At 35.0% G+C, this 23,326-nt stretch overlaps 1 protein-coding gene across 10 annotated transcripts in view; it reads left to right on the top strand.

Moving 5' to 3' along the window:
- Positions 1-23,326, top strand: part of LOC127794993 (E3 ubiquitin-protein ligase BRE1-like 2) — a 143,404-nt gene that overhangs the window by 38,715 nt on the left and 81,363 nt on the right. For 8 of the 10 annotated variants that reach the window (XM_052326375.1, XM_052326372.1, XM_052326373.1 and 5 more), the window contains exons 1-2: positions 21,240-21,490; positions 21,703-21,980. The exons of 1 other annotated variant lie outside the window; for it this stretch is intronic. The gene's annotated coding sequence lies outside the window, so the exon portion shown is untranslated. Of the gene's footprint in view, positions 1-21,239; positions 21,491-21,702; positions 21,981-23,326 lie in introns of those variants that run through there. One more of the 10 variants, XM_052326378.1, reaches the window with a different exon arrangement.

Raw genomic sequence — 23,326 nt, 5'->3', positions numbered from 1 at the left:
ATGCAATGGCTTTTGCAGCATTAATGTAATAACAAGACCCCCATAAGCTAAGTATTAAGACATGCTACGCCCACGTAAGAATTCATACAAGTGAATGCTCTAAATGCATATATTCACCTAACATACACAAGTCAACACTCAATAGGTCAATTGTGTTATACCAATGCTCATACTCCTAACACATATAAGCATGACCTCGAATGAATGCAAACCCAATCCCATGCATTGTAATTCCATGTGATATGTCACATAATGGCAAGGTCGGTTGACAGTGACCAAGTACTGGTCAACAATCCGTGACTAGGAATAATCAGTCGACAATTGTCCTCAGCCCAATCGATGGTTCGCTCTAGTATCACCAAATGGTCAACAAGTCACCTTACCAGATGACAACTCATGCCCCCTGTTATCACGTCTTACACCTGCGAGAAACCATAATCATAACCAAATCCCTCCAACCCTCTAGGAACTTAGTTCCAAACTGGCTTAACATCATTTCCAAGGAAATAAAGGCGATATAATACCCCGTAAGCTCTCACCAAATTAAATCCCAGAAGTCTCTTATTTAATTTAATTTACACAATAAATATCCATGACACATATAAATAATTCTTAGAATCAAATCGAGTTAAGGAATGAGATGGAATCCATAATTCAAATGAGACTCGCAAAAAGAGTAAAGAGCTTGCCTTTAATTAGCAAATTTCAGTATTTTTATACCCACACACTGCTAAATTATTACATGCTGCAAAATAGTATAATTACACCAAAATTAGTAAAATCGCACCCAAATTTAAATTTCAACTATATAGATTTATTAATATAATTTACCCCACTTACTTGATTATTTAAACCTCAATTAACCTGAATTTTCTTGCGATTTCTCTTGAATTTTCCTCCTTCATTTATAGCCTCAATAAATCTCATTCTTCTCTATAATTTCCCTTTTTCATTGCTATTTAATTTGGCCAATTTTACACACTGTTCTCGACTTAAAAAAGCAAAAGAAATGACCACCAGAAGCTGTCGCATGGCAGCTAGTGCACCACCACCTTTAGGCCTCGAAAAAACGTCATTTTGGGATGCCATTGCTGGAAAATTCCATTAGAAATCTCTTTAGCATGCTCAAGCTCCAAGCCTCGAACCCACGTCTCCCGATTGCTCCCTCACTCGCGCTAGCTGCTCCTTCAACCATTATATGTGCGAAATTTAATTTAAAGGTAATCTCCAGCTACTTTCAAAATTTACACTTAGAACCCATAAGTTTCAAAAATTATCACACACACCCCACTTAATTATAACTCTTATACCCCAAATTTTTAACAATTACTTCCCATTTCTTTAATATAAAATAAATTAATACTTCCCCTTAAATACACAAATATTCAATAATCACCTCAAATACAATAATTAATAATCATTAACTATTCCCAAATTATCGAGATGTTACATTCATGTTAAAATTTGGCCTCAAAAAATAATATTTTAAGAAGTGTTATCAAAATGACTTATCACCCATTTTAAATCAGCAATTGATTTCTTGATAGTTCAGATACGATTAAAATTTAGTCTAAAAGATTATCAAGTTTTTGCATGAATTGACAGTTCATATTTTTTATTTACTTTTTTTTACTTCATAATTTTAATTGTTATATATTAAATATATTATAAAAATTGGTCCAACCATAATTCCACCCTTGTTTGAAGTTAGAAGAAACAAGTCTGGTCTTAATATTTTAAATTAGAAATTTAAGAATATTGTAGATTTAGATTTTATAATTTTTTTCAATTTATCTTTTTTTAATGTCTACTATGAGCTCTAGGGAAGCATATACGAAAAATTAAGAAAAGCACATTGTGCATTTAGGGTCGGAAAGTGTGGGTTCAACCTTCTATTCTAGACCCCAGTACCGTATAACACCTCTAAATTTTATTTGATTTTGAAGTGTTAATTTTTAACAAAAATCATTAATTAATGTCTCAATGATTGATGAAAAATAATTTTTTAAGACAATTCTTGTAAGGGAATCACCCAACTAGGTGAGGTAATTAATTATATGGTTATCTCTGATGCACGAAAAATGCACAGTATTTTTGAGACATTTCTTAATTCGTAAACGTTGAGAATGTCAAAAAAACTTTTTTTGAGCTATTTTTGTAATTTCAAAAATATTACGAGGAATATTTCATAATAAACCTAACATATCGGAAACGAGTTTCTGTCTTTAACCAGTAAATATATAATCAAATCAATCAATTTTTCACGTCTTCTTCTCTTCAGTCTTCACATCTTAGCCCTAATTTCTGAAGTCCGAAGCATCTCTTGATTTAATCCTTTTGTCTTTGACCGTGATCAATCGTCCCTTTGTCATCGTTACCCGAGTGTCCCTTTTCCTCTTTTTGTATTTTTTTCTCTGTTGAATTAGGGCATATTGATTGTGCTATGAGCATAATAAAATTTTCATTTTCTTATTCCAGTTACCGAAATCATAGTAAAATGTTTGAAATATTTTACATTTTATTTATTTTTTTATCAAAATAAATTTTATTTATTTTACACATATTTTTTAAAAAGTGTTTCAAAAATCATACTAGATGAATTATTAAAATTTGGCCTCAAAAACTAAGATTTTAAGAAGTGTTATCGAATTGACTTATCACTTATCACCCATTTTAAATAAACAATTGGTTTGTTGATATTTTAGATACGATTAAAAATTTGTGTGCATGAATCAATGGTTGATATCTTTTATTTATTTTTTTTATTTGACTTCATAATTTTAATTTTTATATATTAAATATAATATAAAAAAATTTCCAACCATGATTCGACCCTTGTTCAAAGTTAGAAGAAGCATGTTTGTTCTTAATATATTAAATTAGAATTTTAAGAATATTTTGGAATTAGGTTTTATAAATTTTTTGAATTTATCACTTTTTAAAATTATAAACAATTTATTGGATGTTTAATCTCTAGGTCGGAAAGTATGGGTTCAGCCCCATATTCTGGACCCCGGTTCCCTATAGCACCTCTAAAATTTATTTGATTTTTAAGTTTTAATTTTTAACAAAAATCATTAAATAAATATCTCAATGATGGATGAAAAATAAATTTTTAAGATAAAATTCTTGTAAGGGAATCACCCAACTAGGTGGGGTAATTAGTTATGTGGCTGTCTCTAATGCATGGAAACAACACAGCGTATTCGAGACATTTTTTGTTTCAGAAATAGTAAAAATGTCTAAAAACTTTTTTTGGGCTGTTTATGTAATTTTATAAACGTTTTGAGGAACGTTTCGTAATAAACCTAAACTATCAGAAACGCATTTCCGACGACATATGATAGTTAGAGACATAATTTCTTTCGTCTCTAACTAGCAAATATATATTTGAACCAATTGATTTCGCATGTCTTTTTCTCCTTAATCCTCATGCATTTGCCCTAATTTCTGAAGTCCGAAACATCTCTCGACTCAATCCTTTTGTCTTTGACCATGACCGATCATCATTTTGTCATCGTTCTCTTGTCGGCTAGTTGCTTAGTGCTCAGTGCTTGATGTCGTTGATTCAGTTGCTTGATGCTTAATACGATTGCTCGTGAGTCGCCATTTTCAACTCCAATTGCTCAATTCCCTCTCACAGCTAACTGCTCAATATCCATGCCACCCTCGATTCAAATTAACTATTTTTAAATTGAAAAACTATTTTATATAATTTTTTATATTAAAAATTATATTTATAAAAACCCCTATATTTTTTATTTACACATTTACTCTATGTTTCCATTTTCTACTTTTTTGAAAAAATGTCGTTTTTTCGTTTTCATTTCGTATAAAAAATATTTCATATTTTCATTTCTATACAATCTAGGTGGCTATAGGCCAATTACCATGGATCATAGCATGTGTAGAAAATTTTTTAACAAATCACAAAATTGTTGATAAATTTTAGAAATTTAATTTTATGTGCTTGCAATAGGTGATGCTAGTCATCATAAATTTTCTGATGTGTAGTCAGGAACAAAACATCAGAACCCCAATTGCGATATAAATAAAGTTAGGTTTGAGTCATTTGTTGAATTAATGCTTCATTTTCTTGGACCATTTCCTTTATCAGATTCTTTAATTCAAGCTTATCCATCACCATGTTTTCACACTTTCAATCAACAAGACTATACACATTTCAAAATTTTCAAATCAAATCTATAAAAACTATACTTTGAATTTGCAAATAAAATAAAAGTGACAACTTACAATACACTCATGAAACTTACAAATTTATAAAAACCTTATAATTCTGAACATGACTAAACTTTTTGAGACTTAGGATTAAAATTATTCTCATCCAACCCAAGTTTAATCTAGTAATAGGAAGGTTTCTAAACTAACCAGGGCTGGCCCTGAGGGTAGATGACCAAGACAGTTGCCTAGAGCCCCCCAAAAATTAAGTCTAGATTTTAATTATATACTTTAAATATATAATAAATATGTGCTAAAATACATAATTTATACTAATTCTATTTGAGCTTAGTTGGTAGAGTGGTGAGTTGTAAATCAAAAATTTCTTAGGTCACTAGTTCAAGCCACTCCACCAACATGTTTGAATTTTTTTACATTTTAATGTTTTTTAAACAATAAATACTAATCTCATAAATTTTGTAAGAAAAATTAATACTTTAGTGAATTTGTTTAACATTTTAATGTTTGATAAATAATAAATACCAATTCCAAAAATGTTGTAAGAAAAATTAATGTCTTAATGATTTTTTCTACATTTTAATGTTTTTAAACAATAAATATCATTCCTATATTGAAATTTTGTAAAAAAAAATTAATGCTTTAGTCATTGGACATTTGAAAGTTTTCAGTTAAATTTTTTAAACTTGAAAGTCAATCGTATAAACCGTTAACATCATATTCGATCTAAAGTTTTAAAAGTGTAAGGCCCTAATAAAATTTTTGTATATGGGTTTGCTTAGGGCCCTCAAAATCTTAGGACCGGCCCTAAAACAAACTTAAACTGGAAAAAAAAAAATAGAATCCAACAAGAAATAAGAAAAGAAGATGGACGTTGAAGATGTATATAAGAGTCAAACAACGAGTGTGGTTGTCGGTCTCAATCATGATTTGTAATGCTTGAAAGGGTGTGGAGATTCATTTTTGACACTTTTTTTGTGAGAAACTTGAAGACACCAGTGCTAATAAAAGATAAGGTTGTTGTCATCGCTAAACAACATTAAATGAGGATGCAGTTGCTGAACAAAGAGATTAAAGCCATGGGATTTCTCCATTGCCTCATTCTTCAATCGATTATGGTCATCTTTCTCACTTGGTATCATCTTCTTCGGTGATGGAGAATTATTCTCAACAAGTAGTGGTTAAAAATGGCTTATGTTTCTCTTCTCTCCCTAAACCTACTTCAAGCAATGACTATGGAAAAACTCATATTTGGTTTCTTAGTTTTGCAAGTAGTGGTTCCTTCATCAATTAATTTACCAAAACTATGATCATCAAGAAGAATCTGATATCCAATTACCAAATTTGTCACCTATGAAAAGTTGTCACTAACCTTTCATGCATTTGCTACTCAACTTGACAATGTGCATATTCCAATAATTGTTCACGAAGTCTTTAAGGAACCCAAGTGGAAGTCAGTTTGCCAATTTTGTCACCTATGAAAAGTTGTCACTAACCTTTCATGCATTTGCTACTCAACTTGACAATGTGCAGATTCCAATAAATGTTCCTGAAGCCTTTAAGGAACCCAAGTGGAAGTCAATAGTACTAGATGAAATTACAGCACTTGAAAAAAAAAAAATGGAACTTGGGTAACCACTGATCTTCCCAAAAGAAAACATCTAGTTGGGTGCAAGTGAATTTTTACAATAACATACAATGCAGATAGAAGATTAAACTTGCCTAGTTGCAAAAGGATTCACTTAATCCTATGATATAGACTATGAAGAGACATTTAGCCAAACTAAATTTAGTACGAGTCCTACTAACTTTGGTAGCAAACTTGGACTAGCATCTTCTCCAACTCGACATCAAGAATGCTTTCTTGAATGGTGAAATGGAAGAGAATGTTTATATGGAAATCCCTCCAAGATTTGAAAATCAAGGCAACAGTGGGAAAGTCTGCAAGCTTTAAAAATCTCTATATAAACTCAAACAATCTCTTAGAGCACGGTTCGACCTTCTCACCAAAGTTGTAAAAAGCTATGAATTTTTGCAATGTCAATCTGATCATACATTATTTGTGAAATTTTTGAAAGAAGGGAGAAAGCATCATTGTGTATGCGAGTGATATCATCAACACAAGAGATTATAGTAAAGAAATTAGTTATGCAAATAAACACCTAGCTAACAAATTTAAATTAAAGGACATGGGATTCCTCAAGTACTTTCTTGGTAAAGAAGTACTTGCTCAAAAAAAGGGATTTTGTGTTTCTCAATGGAAGTATGTCTTGGACTTACTAAAAGAGACAGGAATGATTGGGTGCAAACCGACAAATGCTCCAATTGACTCAATAAAAAAAATTTGGGTAAAATCGAAGTAGACTCACTCGTAGACAAATGATGATACTAATGGCTTATGGGGAAACTCATCCACCTTTCCCACACCCAACCTGGTATCGGATTTATAGTAGGTATGGTAAGCAAAAATATGAATAATCTTACAAAACTTCACCTTAAAGTTGTCTATCACATCCTCTAGTATCTCAAAAAGAACCCAGGAGAAAACCTTTACTTCAAGAAAACTACAAATATAGATATAGAAGTATACTCTGATGCAGATTGGGTTGGGTTTGATGGCGATTTTCTGCAAGTGTACGGATCGCATAAGTAATAAAGTAGTGAGTAGAGTATTGTTCCCACGAGGATCGGGTGATAATTACCAAAATTATATTAACCCAAATGTTATTTAAACAATTGATTAAGGAAAATTAATTTAAGAAAAAAATAATAACACATAAAGTAAATATGGAGAGTTTCAAGATTTGGAGAGCACTAGGGTTGTAATATCCAATGTTCAATATTATAAGTATTTTTAGAAAATTTCAGGGTCAAAATGGAATTTACAATAGTTGCGGGCCAAAGTGCAATACTCAAAACATAAACAAAAGGTGAGGGACTATGTCAAGCAAGCCAATAAAAGGTCAAATTGTCTAAATAAGCAATATTCGACAAAAGAAAGGGATTTTCGAAGGTTTGAAGTCAAAAACATGCAAATAAGGGCATTTGGGCAATAGTGCAGATTTTGTAAACTATCCGAGGGAGGTCGAAACGACAAACTTTTCAGAAATTTCTTGAGGAAATGAAAAATATAGAACTTATGGGCAGTAGTAAAAGTGTTAGATAGTCTAGGGGTATCTAAGAATAGGAGAAAATGCAATTGAAAGTTGGATGAGGGCTAAAATGCAATTTTTAAAAAATTGCATGGTGTGAAACCGACTGGCCGCTTGTTGTAACACCCGGTGTAACCGGTGTTAAGAGAACAGGAAAGAAGTAAGTAAACTTCCAAAAAAAAATGCCCTTGAGGAAGTGATGATCCTTGAGATTGAGAATGCCCATGAGAAGGGTATTTTGGTAATTTGGATAGAGAAATCCAATAAGGGGTATTTTGATAAATTAAAAATAATTCCTATGTGGAATTAGGTGTGTAAGTGAATAAAAATCCCAATTTGGTATTTATGTGGAGATATATGGGATTAATAAATTCACAAAGAGTATTTGGGAATTTTGGAATTTAATTCCATAAAGGAAATTTAATTTTGGAAATAGGGAAAATGGTGGATATTAAATTATTTGAGGAGAATAATTATATTTTTCCTAAGTTGTGAATTAATGTGGTAATGTCAGTTAGAGAGATGAGATTAAACTTGGAAGCCAAGGTTAGTGTCTTGTTGTGACACTTGGCATTTTGTGGTTCAAGTATAATTGGGTGAATTAATTAAATGCAAAAGAAATGTTAAATGGTCTTTCAAGCATTTAATAAGAGGCATGATTATATGGATTAAAGAAAATCCAAAAGAAAATTGTAAATTGTCACCATTAATGCCTTGGAAAATATGAGATTTAAATAAATCTAATGAAAAATGGGAAAATGGTCACCTATTAATGCTTGAAAAATTGTGGGATTTATTTAAATGAGAAAGAAAGTATTATGTCTTTCAAGTGGTCTTTCATGTGATGGTGGAAATTAGTCCCATTAATTTAAATGGGAAATAAATATAAATTCAATGGATGAAATGTATTCTTGAATTAGAGAATAAATCCTATGGTGGGGATTTAAAGAGAAGAAATGACATGGATTGCCAACCTATTAAATGTGTGCTTTCTTTTAATAGTGGAGATGAAGTCTTGTAAAGACAAAGTAAATCCAATGGGTGAGATTTAAAGGAAGGAAATGGCATGGATTGTGTTTCTTCCAAGAGAGATGTATTTAATCCGAAGAGATGGATGGTTGGGATTTTCTCTCAAAAAGCAATTGGAAATCAAAGGCTAAGATGAAGTCTTGAAATAGAGATTTCAAGACTAGAGTAGTATTTAAAGGGAAAGTAAGCCCTTGTCTCAAGTTTTGCCATTTCAAAGAAGGAAAGAAAGTGAAAGAGAAGTCTTCCATGGAGGGAAAAGTGAAGAAGAAGAAGAAGAAGAAGAAATCAAGGTAAGTTCATTCTTTCTTCTCTTTATTTAAGGGTGCTTGAGTGTAAAGTGAGCTCTTGTTTGAATGCCATCTTAGATGGGAGAAAAGAAGATGAAAGCTCTCTTGAAATGAAGATTTAAAGGTTCAAGAATGAGGTAAGGGATGGCCCCAAGTGGTGGAGGCCTTGCATTGCATTGTAAGTAGGTTGCATAAATCTTTATGTATCTTTTTGCATGCTTTACTTGTACATGAGACCTATGGCCATGGGGGTGGGAAAGAAGTGGTAGGTTGATGCCTCAAACCATGTTGGGTTGTGAGGATGGAATGACCTAACCATACTTGCATGCATTTGTTATTACATAGACTTGTTATGCTTTTACTTACCTTGCATATGCACCCTTACTGAGCTTTGTGGCTTATGAGGTTTTATCCTCCCTTTGTAGGTTGTTCTTATATTAAAGAAGAAAAGGGAAAGTGCACGCTTGTGGTTGGAAGCTCTTGATGTATTTTTCTTTTGTTTTGATGTAATTTATGGCTTGAGAAGCCTAGACTTGTGGTACTTAATTTGTGGCCTTATGGCTTAGGAAAGCCTATTTGTTGTTGTTGATCATGTGTGGTATTCATATATGAATGATGTTATGTGAGCAACAATAGATTGTGTAAGGCTCATGTGTGAAATGGAAGGAGATTATAGTGTATGTTGTGTAATATTCAAAGAGCATGGTTTAAGCCTTAATCTTGGAGGAAAGAGGCTAAAATGGAAGGAAAGTGAATTTTATTTATTTACTTTAAATTCTGGAAAATTTGGGTTATGAAGCCCAAGAAGAAAAAAAGAAAAAAAAAAGAAAGAAAAGGAAGTGAAGGAGCAACCAGCGGCCAGCAGCCAGCCGCGCGCGCGCGCGAGAACCCAGCCCGCGCAGCCAGCGGCCAGCGAGGCCCCGCGCGGGCCAGCGGGCCCCGCGCGGGCCAGCGGGCCCCGCCGGCCAATTTTTTTTAAAAAAATGGAAAAATTAGGGAATTTTGGGGCATTTCTTAATTGAATTTGGGCCCCGGAGGAATTTTCAAAATAAAGGGATTTTTCGGGCATGTTGGAGATTAATGCCGAAATTTTAAAAATTTGAAAATGATGAGTTTTCCTCCAAAATTGGTGATCCATCAATGGATTGGTTTAAATGGTGATTTTTGGAGCTCGGTAAAATTCTTGGTCGGAAAAGAATTAAATTCAAATGAGAAAATAATGATTGGGCGTCTTCGCGAGGTTTCTTTTTAACCAAACGCGGTGTGGTTTAAAGCTCAATTCTGCTAGTAAATCCTGGGGATTAAGGGAAGGGAAGGACGAGCCTAGTTCCCACCTAGGGCGTTTCTTCTTGAAACATGATCCGCCATTCATCAAAGACCGGGCAGGTGGACAATTTGGGTAATTGTTCACGAGTAACACCCGTAAGTAGGAGCGGGGCGTTACACCTGTGGCCGCCAGCGGCCGCTTCTGAGGCGTCGCGGGCAGGTCGACCGGAGGCTCTAGGGTAGCCTCCAGGTGATGATGAGGCCATTAGGAGCTGCCATTGGCCGAAAAATGGCCTTGATGTGATCGGAAATAATGGAAGAAGATTTTCGATTTGGCTGAATTTTTCGAGGGTTCTAGCTCTCGATTTAGTGCTTCTTAATTGGTTTGGAGGCTAGATCTAGGGTTAAGAGGATAAGAGCAATCAATTTATGGTGGAAAATCGGGTCGAGATAGGGTATAAATAGACACTCGAGGCCGATGGTTTTTAAAAAAAAATCGAGTGAAATTAAGCGCATTTTGGCTTGAATCGAGGCTCAAGGATAAGGGGTTTTTGTTTTACGAGTTGTGAGGGTGATTTTTGGAGAATTTCAAGTGGTTTCGTGTGCGTTTGATGGGTTTTTAGGGAGTTGGCCAGAAAAACGACCGCCGCCGGACCGAGACCTGCAACCGCCTTTTAAGGCATTTTTCGACGATTGTTTCGGCCATGCGAGGGTGCCACTGAGGTCGCCTCTCCAAGAGCTTCAAGGCCCTACAATTGGATTGAGCATCGGAGGTGGTTGCAGAGCGCCGGAGCTGGAGAAGAAGGCCGGAGAAGACAACGCGCGTGGCTGCACGCGCGGACCCTAGCCGCACCCACGCGCCAGCGCGTAAGATCCAGGTTTTCCTTGATTTTAATTTTATAATTTTTATAAAATTATTTTAAGATGGTTTATGTAAAAATATTTGGGAAAACTAGGTGTTTGGTATTTATTATGATTTTTTGAAAGAGAAAAATGTTTGAAAAATAGAAAAAATTAAGAAAAAAATAGAAATATTGATTTCTAAGGTCCTAATGGTGAATAGGAGATGATTGGTGTATTGAAAAGAAGGATTGCACAAATTTCGAGATGTGACACGTTTTTCGAGGTGAAATCCGAACTTTTTCGATTTGAGGTGAGTGGTCTGACTCTAGTTTTGTTTTGGAAATATCTTAGTGTGGGTATAGTGAGTTCAGGTGAACGGTCTTACCAGAACTCAGGATGCTATGCTTATGCATTTTATTCATGTATATATGGCATCATTTGCATATTAATCATGTGGTATATTGCATCAACTGTTTTTACTTGCAAAAGAGTCGGTGCATGGCGTGTGATTTTCATATCATCGGGGTATTGATTTTCGTGTCGTTATTGGGTCCATATGGAACGGGATAGGGTCTTCTTGAGAATGGGACAAGGTTAATCTTGGTGAACGAGTGACACGGTAGGGCACTCGAGAGATTAAGTATGTCGCGGCAAGGTCAACCCCAATGGTGTGTGGAAAGTGTTTTCATAGGAAGTTGAGTATGTCACGGAGATTTCTCAAGATAGACATGTTGCATATCGTTTTGTCTATGTATGCCATGCTCATATGTTGTTCATGCATTGTATAAATTGTTTCATGCCATCACTTAGATGTTTCATCATCTAACCTGGGTTATGCCCCTGGAACATTCAACGTTCCAACCAGGGATTGCTGCGAGGTCGAAGAAATGGCCGGTGGGGCCAATGGTGTGTAGTCGATAGTCGTTGTTACCATTTTGAAGATGTCAGAAGTTATTTTGATATATGTATGAACGGTTATATGATACTGCTGATATCATTTTGTAATATTGTAACTTGTATTTTGAAGTAGGTTTGACTAGTATGAAAATTGTGGTAGGCCACGACATTTTGTTGTATTTATTCCGCTGTGTTGTTTTATATCTCGTTTAGTTTTAAGTCATTTGATCTTGTTAGTTAAACGAGTAAGACTGGAATTCTCGGGATTTTCATCTGTATGTGAAGATTGTATCCATGGCGCCGCGTGTGACGGACTTTTTTTAAAAAAAAAAAAAAGATTCCTGAGAATTTCCTTATAGTGACGCGCCCGTGTAAGGCGGGGTGTTACAAGGGTATTTTGATTTCACCTAATTAATCTAATTTAATTTAAATTATTGATAATCCAAATTTAATTATTCATGCAATGATAATTAACCACACAAGTCAAATTTTTACTTCTGTTCCAATTATATTCTTGTGGTGTTTATTATCTAGATCAAGTTATAGATTTTTCTTTTCGGTATAAATCTATATCAACATATCAATCAAATATTGGCCAAATATTTGATAGCGTTAATCATAATAACAAACACTTGCATGAATAAAGAAAATCAATCCATAAAATTTAAATTATCATAATTAGACTATATCAAAACACCCTAGTTATAGAGTTTAGTTCATATTACAAATGATGTAATCCATAACAAAACAAATGAACATAAATATAGAATTTAAAGGAAATGTAAGAAGAGAATAAAACTCTTTTGATGTGTAGGATTTGCTTCTTCAAAAATATTGTCTCCAATTCTTGAAGAAATCTTCCACCAAGAGTGCTCCAACTCTCCAATCTTTCAAGCTCTCTCTCCTTCAACTCTTCCAATTTTCCAACCTTCATTCTCTATTTATACTCATTCATTTCTTCTTTTCCTTAATTTTCTCCTTAAAACATGTGATACCCTACCTCCATGTTTTCCTCTTCCATATTTTCCTCTTCACGTTTCATGCCACCCATGTCCACTCAAAAGTTTAGGTCTCATACTCAATACAAAATAATCCCTCAATATATCAAGAATTACAATTTAAGAATTTTTGTAAGATATGGATTTAATTTAATTAGACTTTTGGACTAGGCTTCTTAGGACCAATTGGGCCTAATTTTTTATGAAATAGGTAGCCCAAATAACCCTTAAAAGGCCTCTTAATCCATCTATAAATTAGCCCAACTTGGAGAAAATGGAATGCAAAATTCGTAGGTAATGCTAAATTTTTAACAGCTTTGACCTTTTGTCACTCCAATAGAAAATTCGGATTTATGCAACGTTTGAAATGTAGAAAAGTAAACATATATAGCTCTCACATATATTTTTTTTCAAATTTTTTTGACATTCCAATTGGTACAGATTTTATTTTTAATCGGACCCTTGAGAAGCGAAAATCCATAACTTTTGCTTTTCTTTCTCACTTTTTTTTTTCAAATCCTATCAACATAATAGATTATCTAAAATTAATATGGAAAATATATATAAGTATAAGAATTAAGCATAAAATCAAATAAGAATAGTATAGAAAATATTAGTACATCAAACACCCCCAAACTTGAATTTTTGCTTGTCCTCAAGCAAAAGAAACACAAATGAAAACTTAAACAGAAAATAAAGAGACTTTATTTGATTTAGATTTTTCAAAGGTTTGCCTCAAAGATATCCACAAATTTATAACTTAAAGAAAATTTCAAATATTACAACAATTTATATTTAAATCATAAATCAATTTATCTTCACAAAGAAATTTTCGGAGTGTGTGTATAGCCAATTGTAAATTATTGGTGCACTTCAAATGAGTTTATGCAAATAAGTAGCTAGAAAATGACTTCTAGATGGAAAGAATTCAAACTCCATAGGCATACTTTTCATTCCTCTCTCCACTAATGTAGAACAATGCACATTCAAGGATCAATAGGTTTTTATTGGCTTATAATGTTAAGGTTAGGGTGGGGTTAATAAGAAAAAATATGGATTGCAAAGCAAAGGAAAGAGTTGATGAAAATTTTTCCTCACTAACCCAAGAGAATTTCACTCAAAGCCCCTAAAACACTACAAAATTATTATCTTATAATGAGTTGAATCCACATGAAGAGCAAATTATTATTTTTTTTCAAATGTATGTTTCTTTTCCTTCTTTTTTTTTTTTGGACTATATGCAATTACAAATGCAAATAAGAAATGAATACAAAATATCTACTGGCATTTCAAATTTTCTTTGTTTTCACCATTCCCCCATACTGATTCAAATTTTCTTTGTTTTCACCATTCCCCCCATACTTAATTTTCATCATGTGGGAATGGTAGCTTCCAACTCTGCTCCATCACTTTCAATAAATTAACCTTTAAATTTATATCACTCACATTCATATCTTCTCTCTTTCTCTCAATTTTTTTTTTCACCAACAATTCCTTTTGAAGGGTAGGTTTGGTGTTTAGGCTATAAAAGATAGGTTAACGTGGTTTACCAAAGAAAAAGACTCAAATATATACAAGGCTCAAAGGGGTAAACTAGGGATAAATACAAAATACATGGTATGTTTAATGTAATGACCCGAATTTAGTTAATTAATGTCGTGTCGTATCTTGTTGTTGAATTGATTAGCTTGGATGTTTAATATATTATTTTAGTGTCTATTAATTTAGTATTGCGTGTAAGTTTGGAGTATCGGAATTAATTTAATAGGTATTCGATTAGGATAGCGAGTGTGATCCGAATTGAGAGGGAGTGATTCAAATTGGGTGTAGGTGATTCGGATCTGCTTATATTTTCAGTGTGCAATGTTGCATTTTAAGCCAATTTCGACCCTTATTAAGACCGAATCTCTAAAAACCCAAAACATGAAACTTGTAGAAATTTATCTTAGATTTCCATATTATCTTGAATCACCAAAATTGGAGATCATATAAGATAGTTATGGCCAAATTAGTGCGGTGTGTCGTAGCTGTCCAGAATTCCGTAAATGCTGCGTTCCAGCATTCTATCTTCTCATTCAATCTGAATTTTGACTGTGATTAAGCCCGTTTATCTCAAAACTTAAATCATAAAAGTTGTAGATCTGTCTCTTGTCTTTCCATACCATTTTGAATCAGATCAACCGGAGCTCGGAAGAATGAGTTATGCCCAAAATTCGAAACCCTGTTGAATCTGTCCAGACCACTCCATTCTTCATTACACCCTCTCAAATCCGGATCCGGGCCGGGCATCCGGGTATCTTCCGAAATCAGACGACCGCGTGTTTCTGGAAGCGAGTTCCCAAGCCATTTCTCAACCAAAAATCCCAACTTTTGGAGTGGTGGTAGAGAGTTTCCAGGCTGTCTAGTTGCTGTCTCCTCTTGTCTCTAATTTCAGCTTATATAAACAGAGAGAATGTGAGGATTAGGCGGAGAATTTTCAGAGTGCCGAGAGCAGAAGAAAACAAAGGAAGAAGGAGGAGAGTTTGGCAGCTTTTGGGGTCTTCTTCTTCGCGAATCAGGCAAGCTTCCCTCCTCCTTTTCTCTCCTTGGGTCACTGTTATTTTTCCAGTGAATGTGCGAGCTGCGAGCTCTTCTCCTTCCAGTTATCTTTGATTTCCAAGCCTCTTTGTAGCCTGCCTCCTCCCTCTTGTTGTTACGCGGTTTATATAGCAGTGGGTTATATATATATATATATATATACATATCTTCGTGTAGCAGTGGGTTTCGGTGGTTAAATATGTATGTATATACGGTCCCGGTGGCCTTTGTGCAAGTGACTGTGAGTTATTCTAAGGTGTTTGGCAGTGGGGAATGGGAGTTCTGATAGGTCCTCGGGTGGCTGCCATGGCTGGGGAGTGCAAGTGTATATGTATATATGTATGTACCGATGGGCAGCAACGTGACCGTGGGTGAGGGACTCTGCTGTGTGAGTGTTTGAGTGTGTGTTTAAAGCTAAAGAAAGCGTGGTGTGTGTGTGTGCTCAAATTAAAGAAACAGCCTTTGGCCGAGGGGCTTGCTGTGTTCGTGTGTGTGTGTGTGTATCCATTACCATGCGTAAGTTTATATATATATATATGTCCAGATGCACAGTGAGTATTTGAGTATGTGAGGAAGACTAAGTGGCCTTTGGCCGTGAGTGCAAGGGATGAATTGATCACTGTGAGTGTTCAAATATAATAATGATAAATAAACTAGAGAGTATATATATAGATATATATTTTCTTATTTAATATTAAATGTTGGGTGTTAGGCCACAGAAGATGACCTTTGGCCGTTACTGTGGGTGTGTTCTAATATAATAATAATAACTAGAGTGTGTATATATATATATATTTATGCTCATATTTAATATTAAATGGTGAGCGTTAGGCTCAGAAGATGGCCTTTGGCCGTGAGTGTAAGGGTTGGGGGAGATTTTAATAATAACTAATATTACTATTGTTATTACCACTGTTGTTGTTATTATATATGTGTAAATAATAATAGTAATTAATATTAAGAATATGTATTGCTATGTAAATAATATTAGTAATATGTATTTCTATGTAATTAATAATAGTACGGTTAAAACCACGATCGGTCGGGATAAGTTTTGATAAATAATAACCGGGTCATGAATAGTAAATTGGGTCGTGAATAGTAACTTGATCGTGAATAGTAAATTCGGTCTTGTTCTTGTTTCAATGGAGAGTTAGTTTCCTCTCTTATTTTTTTGTGGAATGAAGCTAGGTACCTGAGTGTAGGATCTTGTTAGAGATGGTTGTGGCTGAGAGTATTTGCATGTGATTCTTTTATTTCCAGTATCTTGTCAGTTCATATGCATGCACGGGCTTGGGATATGCATATAGGGGTTTCATGTGACTATTGTGCTTGGACATAGGCATATTGTTGTATATTTGTCTTCCCTTTGGGACGAGCAGGGCATGATGCATGACTTATGGGGGTTATGTATCATCGTTTGTGCTCATTATGCCACTGCATTATATTTGTGCATTGCATGGTTACTGGCACCGTGTGTGTGTGTTGTAATGTTTTTCGGGCATTCTAGCGTGCCGAGGGAGCTTTGGCTCAATTATTGCAGTTTTGGCTGGCGTACCGGATTTAAGGACGCAGCTTGCATTATCAAAATTTTATGTATTGATCAGGGGTCTGGTCGCGCCGGCCCGAGAGAGCTACGGCTCAATATGTTACTTATACACTGCCTTTCAGGGCAGTGACAGGTTTGTGATAGGGACTTGGGTGTCGTGTGTCTTATGTGAGCCTCAAGGACCAGTATTTGCATATTTTATTATGTAGCATTTTTATATACCTGTCATGTGATTTATGGACATATGATGCATGGTTGGCTATCATGCTACAGATGAGTTTTGCACTTAGGTGCGGGTTAATCTATTATCTCCCTTACTCTTATTAACCTTTCATTTCTTACATGCTTGCTGAGTCTTGTGACTCACTCTTGCTTCTCTTCATTCTAGGTAAGGGCAAGGTTAAGTATGGGGGCCAGGCTAGCGATCATTGAGCTATTTTGATAGATGGTGTACAAGGCAGTCCTAGCAAATCCTGTTTTGGTGTGTGTGCATCTAGTAGTATTGTGCCATAGACATTTTGCTTTCGAGTTCTTGGCACGATTTTGTTTATGTGCATGTTAATGCCATGTAACCTTGTGACCAGTTATCTTTTTATGCATGCCTAGGATGTATTATGCTTCTGTTATTGTTTCTTATGTATGTGTATGGATAATCCTAGTTGAGCATGCATGGCAGGTCATGGTGGTTTTTATTCTGTTTCTTTATCCCGCGTGCGGGCTCTCACTCGGGTTCTTCGGCTTGGCCGGGGCATCCGGGAGGGGGTCTCACATTTAAAGACTATTAATTTCGATCCAAAGAATGCCTAAATCATATCCTTAATTGTGCAATTCCTAGGATTTCACCTCAAGAGGTAATCAAGCAAGTTCTAGAATTTGTTGAGATCTATTTAAAGTTACAAAATTTACATAAACCTTCTCTAAGTAGCAAAACAACTCATTACTAAAGGCTATGTGCTCAAATTGTTCCAAAAATTCCAAATGAACAATAAACTAACTCAATTTTTAAATACAAATTATCATAATGCAAAGGATTTTTCAAAAATCATAATTTATTTCAATCAAGTTTTATCATAGGCTCTTCAATCATCCAAACAAACAAGCCTCAAATTGAAACAAAACAATTTTTTTTTTCACACAATTTTTTATTTTTTTAAACCATTTTTTTTAATTTTAAATTTTCCATCTACCCCCAAACTTAAACTCAATATTGTCCTCGATATTGTAAGAGAAATAAAAGATATAAAAAGCAAAAATACTCCCCTAGTTTTATTACAGTCTTGAAGGAACATAAGTGGTGCTTCAATACTTTTTTCATTGATGTTTCTACAAAACATACAAAACCAAATTAAAGAATACATATGAGATTAAAAATTGGGGTCAGAAGATAAAATAAAATGCAGTTAATGAAAAATAACTTTGGGTTCCCTCCCAAAAAGCGTTTGTTTATAGTCTTTATCTAGACTTGGCAACATGTCATATTAATCAAGTTTAATGGAAGTTTTGTGTTGCTCAAAACCTCCATTTACATAAGGCTTCAACCTTTAACCATTAACTTTGAAAATTTTATCTTTACTTTGTAGCTCCACTACACCATATGGAAAAATCTTGGTAATGGTAAATGGGCCAGACCATTAAGAGAGAAGCTTTCCTAGAAACAATCGAAGTCGTGAGTTGTAAAGAAGTACTTCTTGCCCTTCTTGAAATTCTCGCCTCACGATATTTTTATCATGCCATATTTTGGTTTTTTTTCTTTGTAAATACAAGCATTTTCATATGCATCAAGGCAAAATTCATCCATTTCATTCAATTGTAACCTAGGTTGCACGGAAACGAAAACGGGAGACGTTTCTGATAGGAAACAGAAACGCGGAAATGGTATTTTTCTAAAAAGATAGGAAACGGAAACGCGGGGTAAATTGTAAATATTAAAAATATAGAGGTGTTTTTATAAATATAATTTTTAATATAAAAAAATTCAAATATAAACAAATATTTGAATTTCTCTTACTGTAAGATTTCTAATTAAAGCATCAAACAAATATTTGAACAAAATAACAGCTTTTCAAATACGAGCATTTCTCTTACTGTAAGATTTCTAATTAAAGCATCAATCAATTCTTAACTGCATATATCAAAATTATATACAAAACTCACTTAAATTAAATATATAGAACATAATTGCCAACCCTGTAATTGCACATACAACATTGTAATTGCATACAAAATTCATTTAAATTAAATATACACAACTATACAAGCCATTAGCCAACACTGTAATTACACATACAAGCCATAAAGAGGGAAGCAACCAAGGAGAATCAAGAGATTACTTACAAGAGTGCGATGAAACAGAAGAGAACACGACAACGAAGGCAACGACGAAGACGGCAAAGGCGACGGTGAAGACAGCAAAGGCAACGGCGAAGACGACAAAGGCGATGACAAAGACGGTGAAGGCGACGATGAAGATGGCTAAAGGGACGACGAAGATGGCGAAGGCGATGACAAAGACAACTAAGACGACGACGAAGGAGATGAAGTGAGGCGCTAAAGTAGACGGCGATGAGCACTGAAACGAACCAGAGGGGCGAGTGCGACGAAGCTGATGGCAGCGAGAGCCACGAAACAACCAAACCGGAAGCAGGTAGTAGTGAGGGCGAAGGCAATCGAACTCGAACTAGAAGAAGAAGAAGGAGAATGAGAAGAAGAGGAGGAGAGGAAAAATTTAGGGATTTAGGGCTTTTGTTCAAGCCGCGGCCCGCTGGAAGTAATTGAAACGCGTTTCCTTCTGGAAACGCGTTTCTAGAATTTTTTTTAATTACGGAAACGTCTCATAAGTTTATAAAAATTACATAAACGGCCCGAAAATGTTTCGGGTCGTTTTTAATCGTTTTCGAAACGGGAAATAGTTCGGAAACGTCGAAACAGCACCTCCGAGCCGTTTCCGTGCTTCATAGATTGCAACAATCTCTTTTCACCCGCAGCTTTCATATCAAAATTCAACAGCTTCATTGCCTAGTAAGCTCTATGCTCCAGTTCCACTGGTAAATGACAAGCCTTACTGTAGATTACATGATATGGGGACATTCCAATTGGTGTTTTGAATGTTGTCCTGTATGCTGTATGCCCATAATGCATCATCTAGCTTTTTGGACCAATCTCGCCTTGAAGAATTCACTATTGTTTCCATTATTCGCTTGATTTCTCTATTAGAAATTTCCACTTAGCCACTCGTTTGAGGATGATAAGGAGTTCCTACACAATGAGTGACACCATATTTTGTCAGTAGAGAATCAAGATAATGGTTACAGAAATGCTTACCTCTATCACTAATGAGTGCCATTGGAATGCCAAAGTGAGCGAAAATGTTCTTTCATAGAAAATGGAGTACACTTTTAGCATCATTGGATGGAAGTGCCATTGTCTCAACCCATTTAGATACATAATCCACAGTCACAAGAATATATTGATTTGAAAAAGATGGTGGAAATGGTCCCATGAAATCTATTCCCCATACATCAAACAACTCTACTTTCTAAAATATTATTTAATGGCATTTCATTTTTACGTGAAATATTACCAGTTCTTTGACACCTATCACATGCATTAACAAAGTTTTGAGCATCCCTAAATAATGAAAGACCAATAAAATCCACATTGAAGTACCTTAATAGTTGTTTTTGAAAAACCTAGATGTCCACCACATTTTCAAGAGTGACAATGATTTAAAATACTTTCAATCTCATTTTCAGGAATACATCTCCTAATAAGATGATGTGAACAATATTTATTCAATTATGGATCCTCCCAAAAGTAATATTTAATATTAGAAAAGAATTTCTTCCTTTGTTGATAAGATAAATGGAAAGAAACAAATATTGCATGCCAAATAATTCACAATGCCAGCGTACTAGGGAGTATTGGAAATGTGGATTGCTAAAAATTGCTCATCGAGAAAATATTCGTTGATAGGAAATGCATCTTCTTTTTCCTCTTCCACTCATTGATAGGAAATGCATGTTCTTTTTACACCCATATTTGTTATACTCAATACCTAACACAAATTAACTCGAGTTGTGATTTGAAAGATAATTAAATCACTCTTCCACACTTCATTCACTCGAATACTATAAAATGCCTACTTAAGCAGTTATGAATCATGTGAATACTTAAGGTCTCACACAAATATTTGAGATATTTGAGAATTGATTATTTGATACATAAATAATTAAAGTTCTATATCAATATCATCGTCAAAATATTATTAATATATTAACTCAACAATATACATTTAAGTTATTTGATTTTACATATTTTAATAAATTCACATATTTTTTTATTTTACATAGTAAAATCATTCAATGAATTCTCATATTTTATTGTATTTTCCTAAATATTTCTGTCAAACTCTATCTAAATTTCCCAACCTTAAGACTACCAAATAGCCTGTACTAGTTTATTCTGGGACATTTTTCTACCTTCCTTGAGGGGGCGTTCAAGGCCTCCCAATTCTTAAGAAGCCGACCCTTCGATTCTCAGCGGAGGCCTCGCCGTCAACGCAACAGCCATCAGTCGGAGTCTGTCTTTGCCGTCGGTCGGAAAACCCAAAGAAATCCCACGAGTTTATTATTATGAGGACAGAATTGAGTTTTAGGGATGAATTTCCTACCCTCATTGCCATTTGTGTTGTGTGAGGTGATGTTTGTTCATTTTTATCCGATAGGCATTTTTATGTTCGATGGGTTCATCCGTATCCGGTTGTTATGTCCATTTCCCCCCAGTTGTTTGTTTAAATTTATCCAAGACTCCCCCATGTTTCTGCATTTTTAATTTCCTTTCACGGGGTCTATTCATAATCCGACGGTTTGCCCCCATTTTCTCATGTTCTGAAATTTTCAATTCCGCAGGTGTCTCCTTTTCAAAAGAAGAGACAGTAGAGTTCCTCCACTTCAATTCCTTCTTAGCACCAGCCAATCCCACCCTGTTTCTGGGTTGACTGCAAGGTTCCCATCTTCTCGAGTAAATTTTAATGTTTCAATCATGCAACTTTCAACTGCAAGGTTGTCATGTTGGTTGGAGGGGATAAGCTTTCACGTGGTGTTAACGAACAATAGTCGTCAAGCTCAATGATTCCAGTGTTGCATGAACCTGCTGAAATTCTTTAGATGATGCCTGCTTTTCAGAGGTGATGCAATTCTTTATTTTCACAATCTCACAAACTAGCTATAGTAAAGTACAACTAAATCGATAACTTCCAACACTAGCATCCAACAACGTATGATGATTTAATGACAAGGAGATGTGGAATGGAATTATAAAATTCAGCTGCGGGAGGAAACCAGGGCACATCCTTGATGATGTAATCCTTCCCTCTCGGTCACAAGCTGCAACAAATGTTGGTTTTGTGTCTGCATATCTCATCTGCTTGACCCATACTCCACAAATGAGATACAAAGCATTTCTAAAAGCACTGGTTCAAGCAGCCTTTTATTAGTACAACAGCTAGTTGCAGCAGTGGATCTTCCCCAAATAAAGTGGAATTTTATAAAACGTTGGTTCAACCATTGTTTTTGAAAGAGCTAGTTGTACCAACATTTTATCAATTAACCATTGGTTGCCCCAGTGGATCTTTCCCAGATCTGGTGGTTGATCTAGTGATTTTTCTCCACTTCAAACCTACCATGCCTGGTGATGTGGTGGTGAGAGTAGTTTCAATTGCTTAGTGTTGTTGCCAAAAATACAACAATAAATTTATAGCTGCGAGAGAGTGTTTGTCTTGAGTCTCTAATCTTTGGGAGACCTGTAAAACAAAAGACAACTAGGGGCCCGGGGTGTCTCTTGCATGGGCCCTTTGATGTTTAAGTTAGTGTCGGCCGAAAAATAGAGAAGTATTTAGATAGCTTGTGTAGGAGTTCTTGCATACCTCGATCGGAGGGTGACTCCCTATTTATAGAGGTAAGACTCATAGGTGGAGGAAAATTCGCGTCTTTTGGGGTTGTTTGTTCCTGATCTTTAGGCAAAGATCTTGGAAGTGAATTGTCACATTCTTGATGGGCCATAATTTGAGGGTCCCCCGAAGACTATATCTTTGGGACTCAAGAGGCCTCTTTCTTTGAGCTTATTTCTCTTGGGCCTGTCTTGTGTTTGGGCCCACTTTTTTAGGCATATCAATTGCTCCTCATTCTTTCCTTTGGGTTTCCCGGAGGGAAGAGTGACTGTCAAATTGCCTTCTCTGGGAGACTTTCTCAAGGGATCTTTCTTAATATCAATATTTTCTGTCTCGTGGGTTTTTTGTTTCTCATATGCCTGAAGTGCATATTTTAGAGTTCTAGGCTAGTAGGCTTATGACTCAAAGTTTGAGAGTCTGAAAGCTTATTGCCATTCTGGTCGATAACTTGGAGAACCTTCTTGGTCCTTTGAAGTCTTATTCTTGTGGCTGAGGGAACCCTGATGTGATTGATAGTATTTGGATATCGAGGATTCGGTTAAGTTGATGAGAACTTAACATTGGTTACTTTTCGAGAGATAAAG

This window comes from Diospyros lotus, chromosome 2, assembly GCF_014633365.1.
Source record: "Diospyros lotus cultivar Yz01 chromosome 2, ASM1463336v1, whole genome shotgun sequence".
Lineage (NCBI taxonomy): Eukaryota > Viridiplantae > Streptophyta > Magnoliopsida > Ericales > Ebenaceae > Diospyros > Diospyros lotus.
This window is presented reverse-complemented; position numbering and strand designations above follow the sequence as displayed.